Source organism: Scyliorhinus torazame, chromosome 13, assembly GCF_047496885.1.
Source record: "Scyliorhinus torazame isolate Kashiwa2021f chromosome 13, sScyTor2.1, whole genome shotgun sequence".
Lineage (NCBI taxonomy): Eukaryota > Metazoa > Chordata > Chondrichthyes > Carcharhiniformes > Scyliorhinidae > Scyliorhinus > Scyliorhinus torazame.
This window is the reverse complement of record NC_092719.1, coordinates 106,324,796-106,337,461: the sequence shown is the minus strand read 5'-3', so window position 1 is coordinate 106,337,461 and position 12,666 is coordinate 106,324,796. Positions and strand designations below refer to the sequence as shown.

The 12,666-nt window shown below is 44.2% G+C and overlaps 1 protein-coding gene across 2 annotated transcripts in view; it reads right to left on the bottom strand.

Annotated features, from left to right (window-relative positions):
* rnf123 (ring finger protein 123) overlaps positions 1–12,666 on the bottom strand; it is a 718,228-nt gene that overhangs the window by 553,741 nt on the left and 151,821 nt on the right. The window lies entirely within an intron of this gene.

Sequence of the window (12,666 nt, the reverse complement as noted above, 5' to 3'; positions counted from 1 at the left end):
CCCCCAAGAACCTTTATGTCTCAATAAGGTCACCTCATATTCTTCTAAACTCCAATGAACACACGACGAACCTACTCATACTCCTTGTCATGAGAAAATCCCTCCATACCCAGGATCAACCTCGTGAGTCTTCTCTGGACTGCCTCCAATGTCTAGGATATCTTTCCTGAGATAAAGGGGCCAAAACTGTTCACAGTATTCCAGTTGTGGTCTAATTAGTGCCTTGTATAGTTTGAGCAAAACTTCCCTATTTTTACATTCCATCCCCTTTGAAATAAAGTGCAACATTCCATATCTTCAGAGAATGTTATCTGCTACTGGACCTACCACATAAAGAAAGGAAGCTTTTGATCCTTTTTTTGAAGGCCTGATGCTGCTCGGTACCAAATAAAATTGCAAAACACACAATGCTGGCATCTCTATGGGCCCTGAAGGCAGACAAAGGGCAGGGACTGCTCAGCAAGTATGCTCATCATTACCTTTCTCCAGCATGCCTACTCTTTCCCCTGATTTTCACGGAGCTGCTTTCAGTTTTCTTCGCTCAATGGCTCCTTCGATAACACCAATGTGTTTTTTACATTTATGTCTCCACGTTCTGGGATGGTTTTTATATATACTCTAGGTGTGGGACTTGGTTAATGGACAGACTAGACAAACTCTGGTATCTGCATAACAGTTCTTTATTGACACTACATCGAAACAGGTTACAGAGAAACAGGTTCTCCGAAGCATGAATTCAAGCTCTCTTGAGTGTTACACATGACTGACTGACTGATGTCAATGGTACATCACTTGTGCTATATCAGCGTATCTCATCTGTTAACCATTCATACATTTCCCAGCCCCCAACTTCTTATGTAAACTTTCTTTTTTGCCATATTCTACCTTGTATGCTATAATCCAGAAGGTCAGTTGATGAAGAATAGAATGGGAGCCAATCTTTACACACTTTTATATTTGTTTAGAGTTACACATTACAATCATGCACCGCCTAACCCAACAACCACAGTTTCAATCCGTGTACTTAGAGGCGTAACGGTATCCAGACAATGCCTATCATCTGCATATAATTAAACGCAGTTCATATACAATTAATACTGCAGGATTCTCATCATCCAAGAAACTCTGGATTTGGGAATCCCACAATTTTTCTTTGTGGAACCATACTTGTCCTAATATTTCCCCATCTCCTCTGTCCCACTGCTCTGATATTGATTTACCTTCTGTAGCTAGTTCCAGTCCACCAATGCTAAATCAAGTCGTAACTTAGTAAAATTGATCTTGTCCCAATTGAAAATTTTACTCCTGGTCTTTGCCCTTTTTCATTACTATTCTAACTCCGAGCCATGATCACCACCAATATGCGTCCCCACGGATATCCCTGACATCAGCCCAACTTCATTCCCTAAAACTAAGTCCAAAACTGCTCCCTCTCTTCTTGAGCTTGCTATGCAGTGGCTCAAAAGAAATTCTCCTGAACGCATTTTAAGAATTCTGTGCCCTTTATATCTTTTACACTGATTCTATCCCAGGTAATATGAGGTTTTTTTTTGAAAAATCTCCTAAAATGATTGCCCTATTGTTTTTGAATCTCAGCAATTTGTCATTTTTCCCTCTGACTGGAGGGCTGTAGTAAACTCAGTGTGGTTGCCCCTTTTGTGTTCTTCAGTTCAACCCATATGGTGTTATTTGCTGATCCTTATAGATTATCTCTCCTCAAAGGTATAATTGTTTTTCTAAACCAACATTGCTAACCTTTTTAATCCATAACCGATTTTGTTCAAAAACCCTGTAATCTGGAAATGATTAGCTGTGATTCCAAATATTCTTTGAGCCGAATTGTAGTAACAGCAATGGTATCATATTTCCGAGTAATCAATCCCTCAGCCCATCTGCCTTATTCACTAAATTTCTTGCATTGGAACATACATCATTTAGCACCACCAAACACCTTTGTTTCCTCTACATTCCAATCTCGCTTACTGATTTGCTGCTTTCCATTTCCAGTTTTGCTTTACTCCCTTCTGAATCTATGCCCTGGTTGCCATCACCCTGCCAAGTTAACTTAAGCCTTTCCCGATAACGTTTGCAAATGTTCCCACTTTAATATTGGTCCATGTCCTGTTGAGGTGCAATCTGTTCGTCGAGTGTAGGTTCCACCTCCCCCAGGACCTTCCTAATGGCCCAGGAATCAAAGCCTTCTTTGTTTTTTGTCATCGCTCCAGCCAGATGATTTTTAAAACAATTAATTTATGGGATTGTGTGTTGCTAGCTAGTCCAGCATTTATTGTCGATCCCTAGTTGCCCTTCAGAAGGTGGTGGTGAGCTGCCTTCTTCAGCTGCTGCAGTCCCTGAAGTATAGGTACACCCACAGCGCTCTTAGGGAGTGAGTTCCAGGGTTTTGCCCCAGCGACAGTGAAGGAACGGCGATATATTTCCAATTCAGGGTGGCGAGTGACTTGGAGGGCAACCTCCAGGTTATGGGGTTTCCAGGTATCTGCTGTTCTTGGCCTTCTAGATGGTAGTGGTCAGAGGTTACTGCACTGCATCTTTGTAGTTGGTAAACATGGTTGCTATTGTTGTCGGTGGTGGAGGGTTTGAATGTTTGTGGAAGGGGGAGCAATCAAGCAGGCTGCTTTGTCCTGGATGGTGTTGAGCTTCTTGAGTGTTGTTGGAGCTGCACTCATCCAGGCAAGTGGAGAGTATTACATTACACTCCTGACTTGTGCCTTGTAGAAGTGGACTGGCTTTGGGGGGGTCAGGAGGTGAGTTACTCGCCGTAGGTTTCCTCACCTTTGACCTGCCTTGGTAGCCACAGTATTAAAAGGGCTAGTCCAGTTCAGTTTCTGATGGGAAAGATGGAACTGTTGTGCTGTGATGCATGATCGTAAAAGAGGACAGTGGTTAACATTGTGCCATGAGGCTTGATGGCAAAAGAGGCCAACGGATGTGTGTGTGTGGAAGCTGCAGCTTAAGCAGAATGACTTTCATGGGAACTGGAGAACAACATCTTGCAACTGGACATTTCACTGATAACACTTTGTTTTGGAACATCGAGAACAAGGGTCTCTCAAGGTCGAATGATGTCTCTATACGACAGGATTGTTTAACTTTAACATTCTAAATAGCAGCAGCTTTGAGCAGCACGGTGGTGCAGTGGTTAGCATTGCCGCCTCACGGTGCCAAGGTTCCAGGTTCGATCCTGGCTCTGGGTCACTGACCGTGTGGAGTTTGCACATTCTCCCCGTATTTGCGTGGGTTTCGCCCCCACAACACAAAGATGTGCAGGGTACGTAGATTGGACGCGCTAAATTGCCCCTTAATTGGAAAAAATGAATTGGGTACTCTAAATTTATTTTAAAAATTAAAAAATAAAATTTTAAAAAGCAGCAGCTTTAACATTTTGACGACGATAACCCTGGGATCCACAGTCGCAAGACAAGGCCCGAGTTCGGAAGTTCATAAGCGCACACCCTCCAGAGCGAGCCTGGCCAAGTTCTCTCGAGCGGGTAGTATTTTTGTTGGAAGTTGTGAGTCTTGAAACTTATGTAGATGTTTCTTGAGTTAAGTAAAGCTGTATTTAAAGTAAATCAAACTGGGGTGGCATGGTGGCGCAATGGTTAGCACTGCTGTCTCACGGCACCAAGAACCCAGGTTCGATCCTGGCCCTGGGTCAGTGTCCGTGTGTAGTTTGCACATTCTCCCATGTTTGCGTGGGTCTCACCCCCACAACCAACAAAGATGTGCAGGGTAGGTCAATTGGCCACAATAAATTGCCCCTTAATTGGAAAAACGAATTGGGTACTCTAAATTTATTTTTAAAAAGTAAATCAAACTGGCAGTGAGTATCACATTTGTCGGTTTCATCAATTAATGCCAGCAGGGGGCAGCAACATCTTGGTGATCCACATGGGCAGCACGATAGCAGTTGCTTCACAGCTTCGATTCCCAGCTGGGTCACTGTCTGTGCGGAGTCTGTACATTCTCCCCATGTCTGCGTGAGTTTCCTCTGGGTGCTCCAGTTTCCTCCCACAGTCCAAAGATGTGCAGGTTAGGTGGATTAGCCTTGCTAAATAGCCCATTGTGTCCAAAAAAAAAGGGTTAGGTGGGGTTACTGGGTTACAGGGATAGGTTGTTGGTGGTGGTGCGGGCTTAAGTAGGGTGCTCTTTCCAAGGGCCGGTGCAGACCCGATGGGCCAAATGGCCTCCTTCTGCACTGTAAATTGTATGATTCTATGATGGGTGGCACAGGGTTTGGCATTGGGCCCCAGCTATTTACAATCTATATAAATGACTTGGATGTAGGGATAGAAGGTTCAATAACCAAATTTGCAGATGACACAAAAGTAGGTGGGTCAGTAAGTTGCAAGGAGGAAATAAGGAAATAAGAACCTTACAAGTCGATATATAGATAGGTTAGGAGAGTGGGCCAAAATGTGGCAGATGGAGTTTAACGCGGGTAAGTATGAGGTCATGCATTTTTCGGAAAAATAGGAAGGCAACTTATTATCTAAATGGGGAGAGACTTTGGGGTGTTCAGGTGCAGAGGAATTTGAGGGTCCTCGTTCATGAGTGGTAGAAAACCAGCAGCAGGTACAACAGATAATAAAGAAAGCAAATGGAATGTTGGCATTTATAGCTTAAGGAATAGAGTATAAAGGTAAGAAAGTGTCGTCGCAACTGTACAAGGCATTGGTGAGACCACACCTGGAGTATTGTGCACAGTTTTGGTCCCCTTATTTGAGGAAAGATATAATAGCATTGAAGGCATTTCAGAGAAGGTTCACTAGATTCATTCCAGAGATGAGGGGTTTGTTGTATGAGGAAAGTTTGAGCGGTTTAGGCCTATTCTCTCGAGTGTTTAGAAGAATGAGTGGAGATCAAATTGAGGTATACAAAGATGTAAAAGGAATGCATAAAATAGACAGGGAGAGGATGCTTCCCCTTGTGGGGCATTCTAGAACAAGATGTCATAGTCTCAGGATAAGAAGTGGCAAATTTAAAATGGAGTTGAGAAACTACTTCTCCCAAAGGGCTGTGAATCTGTGGAATTTGCTACCCCAGAGTGCAGTGGATTCTGGGACAATGAGTAAATTTAAGGAGGAGTTAGACCGACTTTAAATTGGTCATGGATTGAAAGGTTATGGAGAACGGGCAGGACGGTGGAGTTGAGTCCAGGATGAGATGGCAGAGCAGACTCGATGGGACAAATGGCCTAATTCTGTTCCTATATCTTATGAACTGAAGATTGGACACGTCTAAATTTAGACTAACTGGTCCGGTTTTGAGTTAAACCATCTCAATCACCTAGCCTGAATTAAGAGGGCAGTTGCCCCACATGAAGGACAGGATTAAGTTGGTGAAGGGAGCATAAAAACAAAGGACTGGGTAGTCGATTAGTTCTGAGGGCTTGGTTGAACTACCAACATTGCAGACAAATTGTTAGAGAAAAAGATTAAAGTGATTACCGGTTAATAATATAGTAACCTCCAATAATCAGCCTTGAGGAGTGTTCAGCAAACCTCAAGGGTGTAGTGGAGAGGAGACCGGACGGAACGTTAGCGATAAAGGTATCTGGAAAGGATTAAGAAGAGACATTCTCTTCTCTTCCTCTGCCAAGATTGGCACCGGACCCCAAAAACGGTGAACTACTGTTTTGATCAACTGAGTTGAGAAATGGCTGAGTATCATCCAGAATGGGAAACGACACTCAGGGAGTACCTAAACTGTAAATGGCCCAAGTGGATAGACAGTTTGGGGAGGAAATTAAAGGTCTGGGACCCATTGGACAGAGACAGTGGGAAGAAGCCCACAGAGTTAGAAAAATGCATGTCTAAATGCGAGACCGCCATAGCAATACTTAGTTGCATGAGAGAGTTAAAAGCAAAGGAGATAGAAAATTTAAGACATGATAAAGACTAGGAGATAGAAATTTTAAAACAAGAGTTGAAAGCTGCAAAATCAGATTTACTACATAAGTGCAAAAGAATCAGATGAATTTGGTACATGAGCAGATTCCAAACAGAAACGAAGAAAGCCTATATAGGAAAGGAGCGAACTGTACATGAATGAAGTTCAGCCCAGAAAGAGCTTAAAAGGTTGAATAAGTTTTACAAGCAACCATAAAAGTGTTGCATCAAATGAGTAAAACTGTTTGACATCAAACCACTGACCATTTGAGATGTCAGCATGAGATAAAGATAAGTTGAAATCGCAACTAAAGATCCAGAGGGATCTGATGTGCACATTTGGAGCTGTAGAATCAAAGAAGACAGAGAAAGGTGAGGTAGACTGAGGTGAGCTGGACAAAGCTGTGCAAGAATACTGCAATTGTATAGGAAGCCGAGAGGCCTGACCCTCTTCCTCCTTGGTCTGAACATCCTAGGCTCACCACTCCGCAACTAATTCCCATGAGCCCCATCGCAACAACACAGACTGGGTGCATGGAGTGTGACACGCCACATACAGTGGCCTAGTTAGCAGAAATAGCACAAAAGATCCCGGCATATAAACCATCTGAAGATCCTCAAGTTCTTTAATTACATCCATCAACATTCTTCACGGGTTAGATGCAGATGAAGCGAGGAAACTCAAGCTGATGTGTTTAGGTTTGGCTGTTCGCTCAACCTTACCAGACCCAGGGGAACACGCGAGGAAATGAAAAAGGCTGTGGGATACAGTAGAGAGGATCCAGAATAAGGCCTGAACAAGTGCAGGCAAAGAAAAGGGGAACATCACAGGTCCTTTGCTAACCACCTGTGGACACGAATGCTCCAAGGTGTGACATTACATCTTAGAGAATCAGAACACGTACCCTCCTCACAGACAATCCCAGTTACAAAGGGGAATAACATGAATGTTAGGTGTTGACAGCGAAGGATCACAAGAGACTGCTCGGCCAAAACAAAAAGGGAAGCCCGGGACACAAAGGTCTAGGCCGGTGCCGCCACCCCCACTCTTCAAATTTCTGTCAAGGCACAGAGGGTAGATGAGGGTTTGAAACAAATCAGGGGTGGAGTGTTTCCGGCATCTTATATCAAATGGAAATCTAACATAGAGATAGAGGACAGTCTCTTCCTTAAGGACAGCAGATAGGTGGTGCCGACCCAGGATCGGAACACGACAATCTGTCTGTGTAACATGTCCAGGGACAGCAAGGTGTGAATAGTAGCATTTGTATTCAAGTTGCGAGTATTTAAAAGTGAATCAAACCGGCAGTGAGGATCATATTTATCTTTTTTTTCCCAGTTTTTGCCAGCAGAGGGCAGCAACACACAAGCAAGCATTGATAACTTTCTCCTTCTGTACTCACTAGAACAGGCATTTTCAAAGTGGGGGTCGCGGCCGTGACCAGCTATAAAAATGCGGGCGCACTGCGCATGCGTGCCCGCTCAGCAGTGCACGTGCGGCCCGGGGGTGTTGGCACCTGAACACGGGGTCAAAGTGTGATCGCAGTATGCTGGCGGCTGACTGCGTGGTGATTACCTGTGATGAACAAAGCTATGACCTCGATCTGTTTTGCATCCCTAAACATTACTCAAATGATCTGGAGAGAGTATATATTCCTCATGGTTTAATCATGGACTGAACTGAACGTTTGGCAAAGGATAGAATGAAAGCCATGGGAAACCATCACATTGTCACCCTCTGCGAACTGAAGGGTGGCTATAAGTTTTTTTGCTTACCTTTTAGTCTACATTAAAGCATTGAATCGAAACAGTGACCAGTCAATCCCAATGACGGTGGACTTCATCCACTTGAAGCGTTCCTGTAATGGTCAGTCAACAGGGAAGTTACTCAAGAGTTTACGAACTGAGGTACGAAATCCACGCTTTCCTCCTCGAGAAATTGTCCTCTCTGGTTGATTCATTTGCTGATGAAACTTGGATGCTAACTAGTCTTACCTTGCAGACATCTTTTAAATTCTAAATGAACTGAACCTCAAATTGCAAATGAAGGATGATGATTGCTTTTGGAAGCAGCACGGTGGCGCAGTGGACAGCACTTGGACTGCTGCACTGAGGACCCGGGTTTGAATCCCGGCCCTGGGTCCAAATCCCAGCCCTGGGTCACTGTCTGTGTTGAGTTTGTACATTGCCCCCTTGTCTGCTGTTAAGTAATGGGTTAAGAGACATTGCAATTAGTTGACTCATTTATGTTAAGTATCATTAATTGACACTGATGTGTAAAGGGGCTTCAGGTGGCCTCTGTCAGGTGGTGTGTTGTTAAGAGTTTTGTGCAGAGACTGTGGAAGTGAAATAAATGGTGTTTGGTGAAAAGGAACAATAACTTTAGACTCTTCATTTCACAGCAACTAAAACGTCTAACAATGGTAGCAGAGGACGGTTGCTATACAAATGTGAAGGTTTGAAAGATACAACTTTTCCTGATCAAACCAAGGAGTGAGTGAGAAAGAAAAAAAAGATACATGGCTGAACCCAGGATAAAGATGGCTGGATATGACTATCCTCCCTTATTTCTGAAAGGGAATCGTACGACCAATGGCGAAGTGCAGTAGTTATGTGGACTAAAGTAACTGCTTTGGGAAAGAGAAAACAAGGTGTGGCATTGGCTCATTCTCTACCATATGGCAGTAAAATCCGAAACAAAGTGGTTTCTGAGCTGGAATAGGAAGAGTTAGACACAGAAGGAGGTCTGGAGACTTTATTACATTATATGGCTAAGATTTATAAGAAAGATGACTTGTTAAGTGCGTATGAAGCATGGTCGGATTTTGCCAAGTTCCGGAAAATGGAGGATATCTCCATGGAAGACTATATAATGGAATTTGGCAGACTATATAAAAGGCTGCAGAAACACAATCTGGAATTTCCACAGTCTGTGTTGGCCTTTAAATTACTTGACTGTGCTCGAGTGAGCAACATGGATAGGCTCCTGGTTTTGACAGGAGTTCAGTTTACTGATCAGGATACCTTATTCGAACAGATGACAAAAGCTTTACAAAGATTTCTGGGGAAACATTCGATTCTGATGGCTCTGATGACCCAAATAGGTCAGCCTGCAATAAGGCAGAATATGGAAGATACACTAGTAACAGGATGGCGAAATCGTATGGCTACGAACAGGGCTCAAGACTATAGACGGAGACCGAGACAAGGAAATTATGAAGACAGAAACCCAGTTAGAACCTACAATAGGAAGATGAACCCAAGAAATGCACGGGGCATGATAAATCGATGTTTTCGATGGGACTCTCAATACCATTATGCTTTCAACTGTCCAACTCGTGATGATAAGAGTGTTTGAAGCGACACATGACATGGAAGAGTCAGAAGAGGAAAAAGATAGTGACCAGAAAGAAGGCATTGTCCTATTGACAAGCAGTTTTACGCCGGTAATGAGGGTGTTGGTTGCAGAATCCTTCAACTGTGCTGTATTGGGCAGTGGCTGCACATCTACTGTGTGTGGAATTGACTGGTTAAAATGTTCCCTGGATTCTTTCAATGCTGAAAATCGTAACAAGGTTAAGGAATTTGAAAGTTCCACAAGTTTCAGGTTTGGGGATGATAATATTCTGAAGTCGCTGAAAAGAGTGGTGATCCCTTGCAATATTGCTGGAGTGAATCATTTCATTAGCACGGATGTTGTATCAAGTGAGATACCTTTGCTTCTGAGCAGACCATCGATGAAGAAAGCACACATGAAACTGGATATGGAACAGGATAAGGCAACAGTTTTTGGAAAGACGGTGGACTTACAATTTACACAGTTGGGACACTATTGTATTCCATTACTGACAAATAATATTTCAAGTAGAGTGGTTAAGGATGTGTTAATGGGACTTTAGCTGATAAAAAGCTTGTGGTATTAAAACTACATAGGCAATTTGCACATCCGTCTCCTCGGAGGCTGAAAAATGTATTAAAGGATGCAGCGATAAGGGATGATGACTATACTAAACTGATAGAACAGGTTAGTGACCGCTGTGAAGTTTGTAGGAAGTACAGAAGGACACCAGCATGACCGATAGTAACCCTACCTTTGGCCAGGGATTTTAACGACATTGTGGCCATGGACCTTAAGATCTGGGAAAAAACAAATAATATATTTATTTTGCATTTTGTAGATTTAGCAACCAGATTTAGTCAATCAACGATTGTACAAAGTAAAGAAAAGAGAATAATTCTGGATCAAATCGTGGAAAACTGGATAGGGACAGGAATGGGTCCACCGGCAAAATTCCTTACGGACAATGGGGGAGAATTTGCTAATGATGAATTTAGGGATATGTGTGAAAGCATGAATATCAGAGTTATGAATACGGCTGCAGAAAGCCCATTTAGTAATGGTGTCTGTGAAAGGAATCATGCTGTCATTGATGACATGCTTCGGAAAATTTTGGCAGATCGAGCAAATTGCAAGCTAAATTCAGCTTTAGCATGGGCAGTACATGCATAGAATTCATTGCAGATGGTTGGGGGTTATAGTCCTTATCAATTAGTGTTTGGTAGAAATCCTAAAATTCCGTCCATTTTGGATGACCAGCCTCCAGCTTGGGAGGGGACTACAATTAGCTCTGGTTTTGCTGAACATTTAAATGCATTACATAGCAGTAGAAAAGTTTGTTTGGAAGCAGAAGTCTCTGAAAGAATACGCAGAGCTTTAAGACAATGTACGGCCATCAGATGCCGTTTTTCAGCAAGGAGGCATGGTATACTATGAGACAATTCTAATGAATGGAAAGGCCCAGGGAAGATCATAGGCATAGATGGCAAAACAATTATTTTGCAACATGGTAATCAAACGGTTAGGGTCCATTCATCAAGGATAATGGGTACAGATTACAAAATTTCAAATTTAGACAGAGCAATCTGGTACGCACGTGTTACAGAACTATGAGGACCAATTAACTGATATAGACAGGGTTTCTGTGGAGGAACACCACACTTCTGGTGAATTAAAACAGGCCACCTTTCCGAAAGGGCAACTGCCAAAAGTTGGTACAAACGTGATATACTTGCCTGAAGGATCTAGTCAATGGAAGGATGCAACTGTTATTAGTAGAGCAGGGAAGGCCACTGGAAAGTATAAACATTGGTTGAATGTACAGCATTCAGGGGAAGGAGTCAAGACAATGGATTGGGAAAACAAAGTTCAAAAATGGAGGGCACAGAAACGCAGTGCCAGTTCAGATAGAACATCGGATAGTGAACAGCTCCGCAGGAAAAGGTCGAGAACTATTGAAAGGACATCCCACAGCAGAAGGGATAGATCAAGCAGTAGCAGTACAGAACGAGATACCAGGCGGGAGAGGGGACGCAGTTTATCAAGATCTCGGAACATGAGTAAGACTACGAACATTAATAGGAGTAGAAGCCCACATGCACGTGAGATTTTGGTGGCTTCCAATAAATTAGATGAAAAAGTTATTAAAGAAGCTAAACAACAAGAATTGCATAGTTGGAGTGAATTTGGGGTATACACAGAAGTACCGGATAGGGGACAAGGGCCGGCGGGGGTCGCAACGGTCGGCCGGCGGGGGTCGCAAAGGTCGGCCGGCGGGGGTCGCAAAGGTCGGCCGGCGGGGGTCGCAAAGGTCGGCCGGCGGGGGTCGCAAAGGTCGGCCGGCGGGGGTCGCAAAGGTCGGCCGGCGGGGGTCGCAAAGGTCGGCCGGCGGGGGTCGCAAAGGTCGGCCGGCGGGGGTCGCAAAGGTCGGCCGGCGGGGGTCGCAAAGGTCGGCCGGCGGGGGTCGCAAAGGTCGGCCGGCGGGGGTCGCAAAGGTCGGCCGGTTGGTAAAAATGGGTCCCCGGAAAAAAAGTTCAAAAAACACTGCACTGGAACATAGCACTGAGGTAATCCACACATCACTACACCTTTGAGGTCCTGCTCAGTAACCTCTTTCCCAGCTCCCTAAAATCTGCCTGCAGAACCTCATCCTTCTTTCTACAATTGATCCCAATATGCTGGACATATGACTATTCACCCTCGCCCCTCAGAATAATCCACAAGTAATCAGTGATATCCTTAACCCTGGCATCGGGTAGGCAACATACCATACATGAATTGTGTCTGCAACCACAGAAATACCCATCTACTCCACTATTGCATCCTGTATTTCTAATCCTCCTCCTCCCTGTATGTATAGCTGAGCCATCCACAGTGGACCAAAGACGATGATTTCTGTCTTCCCAATATTTAAACATAGAAAACCATTGTTTGCAGCAAACTACCCAGCCTTCAAAACAGTGACCACGACACCACACGACCCTGCCATGGCAATCTCTGCAAGACATGCCAGATCATCGACATGGATACCACCATTACACGCGGGAACACCACCCACCAGGTACACGGTACATACTCGTGCGACTCAGCCAATGTTGTCGACCTCATACGCTGCAAGAAAGGATGTCCCGAAGTGTGGTACATTGGCGAGACCATGCAGACGCTGCGACAATCGCCAGGCAGGAATGTTCCCTTCCAGTCGGGGAACACTTCAGCATTCAAGGGCATTCAGCCGCTGATCTCCGGGTAAGCGTTGTACAGGACGCACGACAACGCAAAATCGCCGAGCAGAAACTTATAGCCAAGTTCCACACACATGAGTATGACCTCAACCAGGACCTTGGATTCATGTCGCATTACATTCACCCCCACCATCTGGCCTGGCCTTATGAAATCCTACCAACTGTCCTGGCTTGAGAC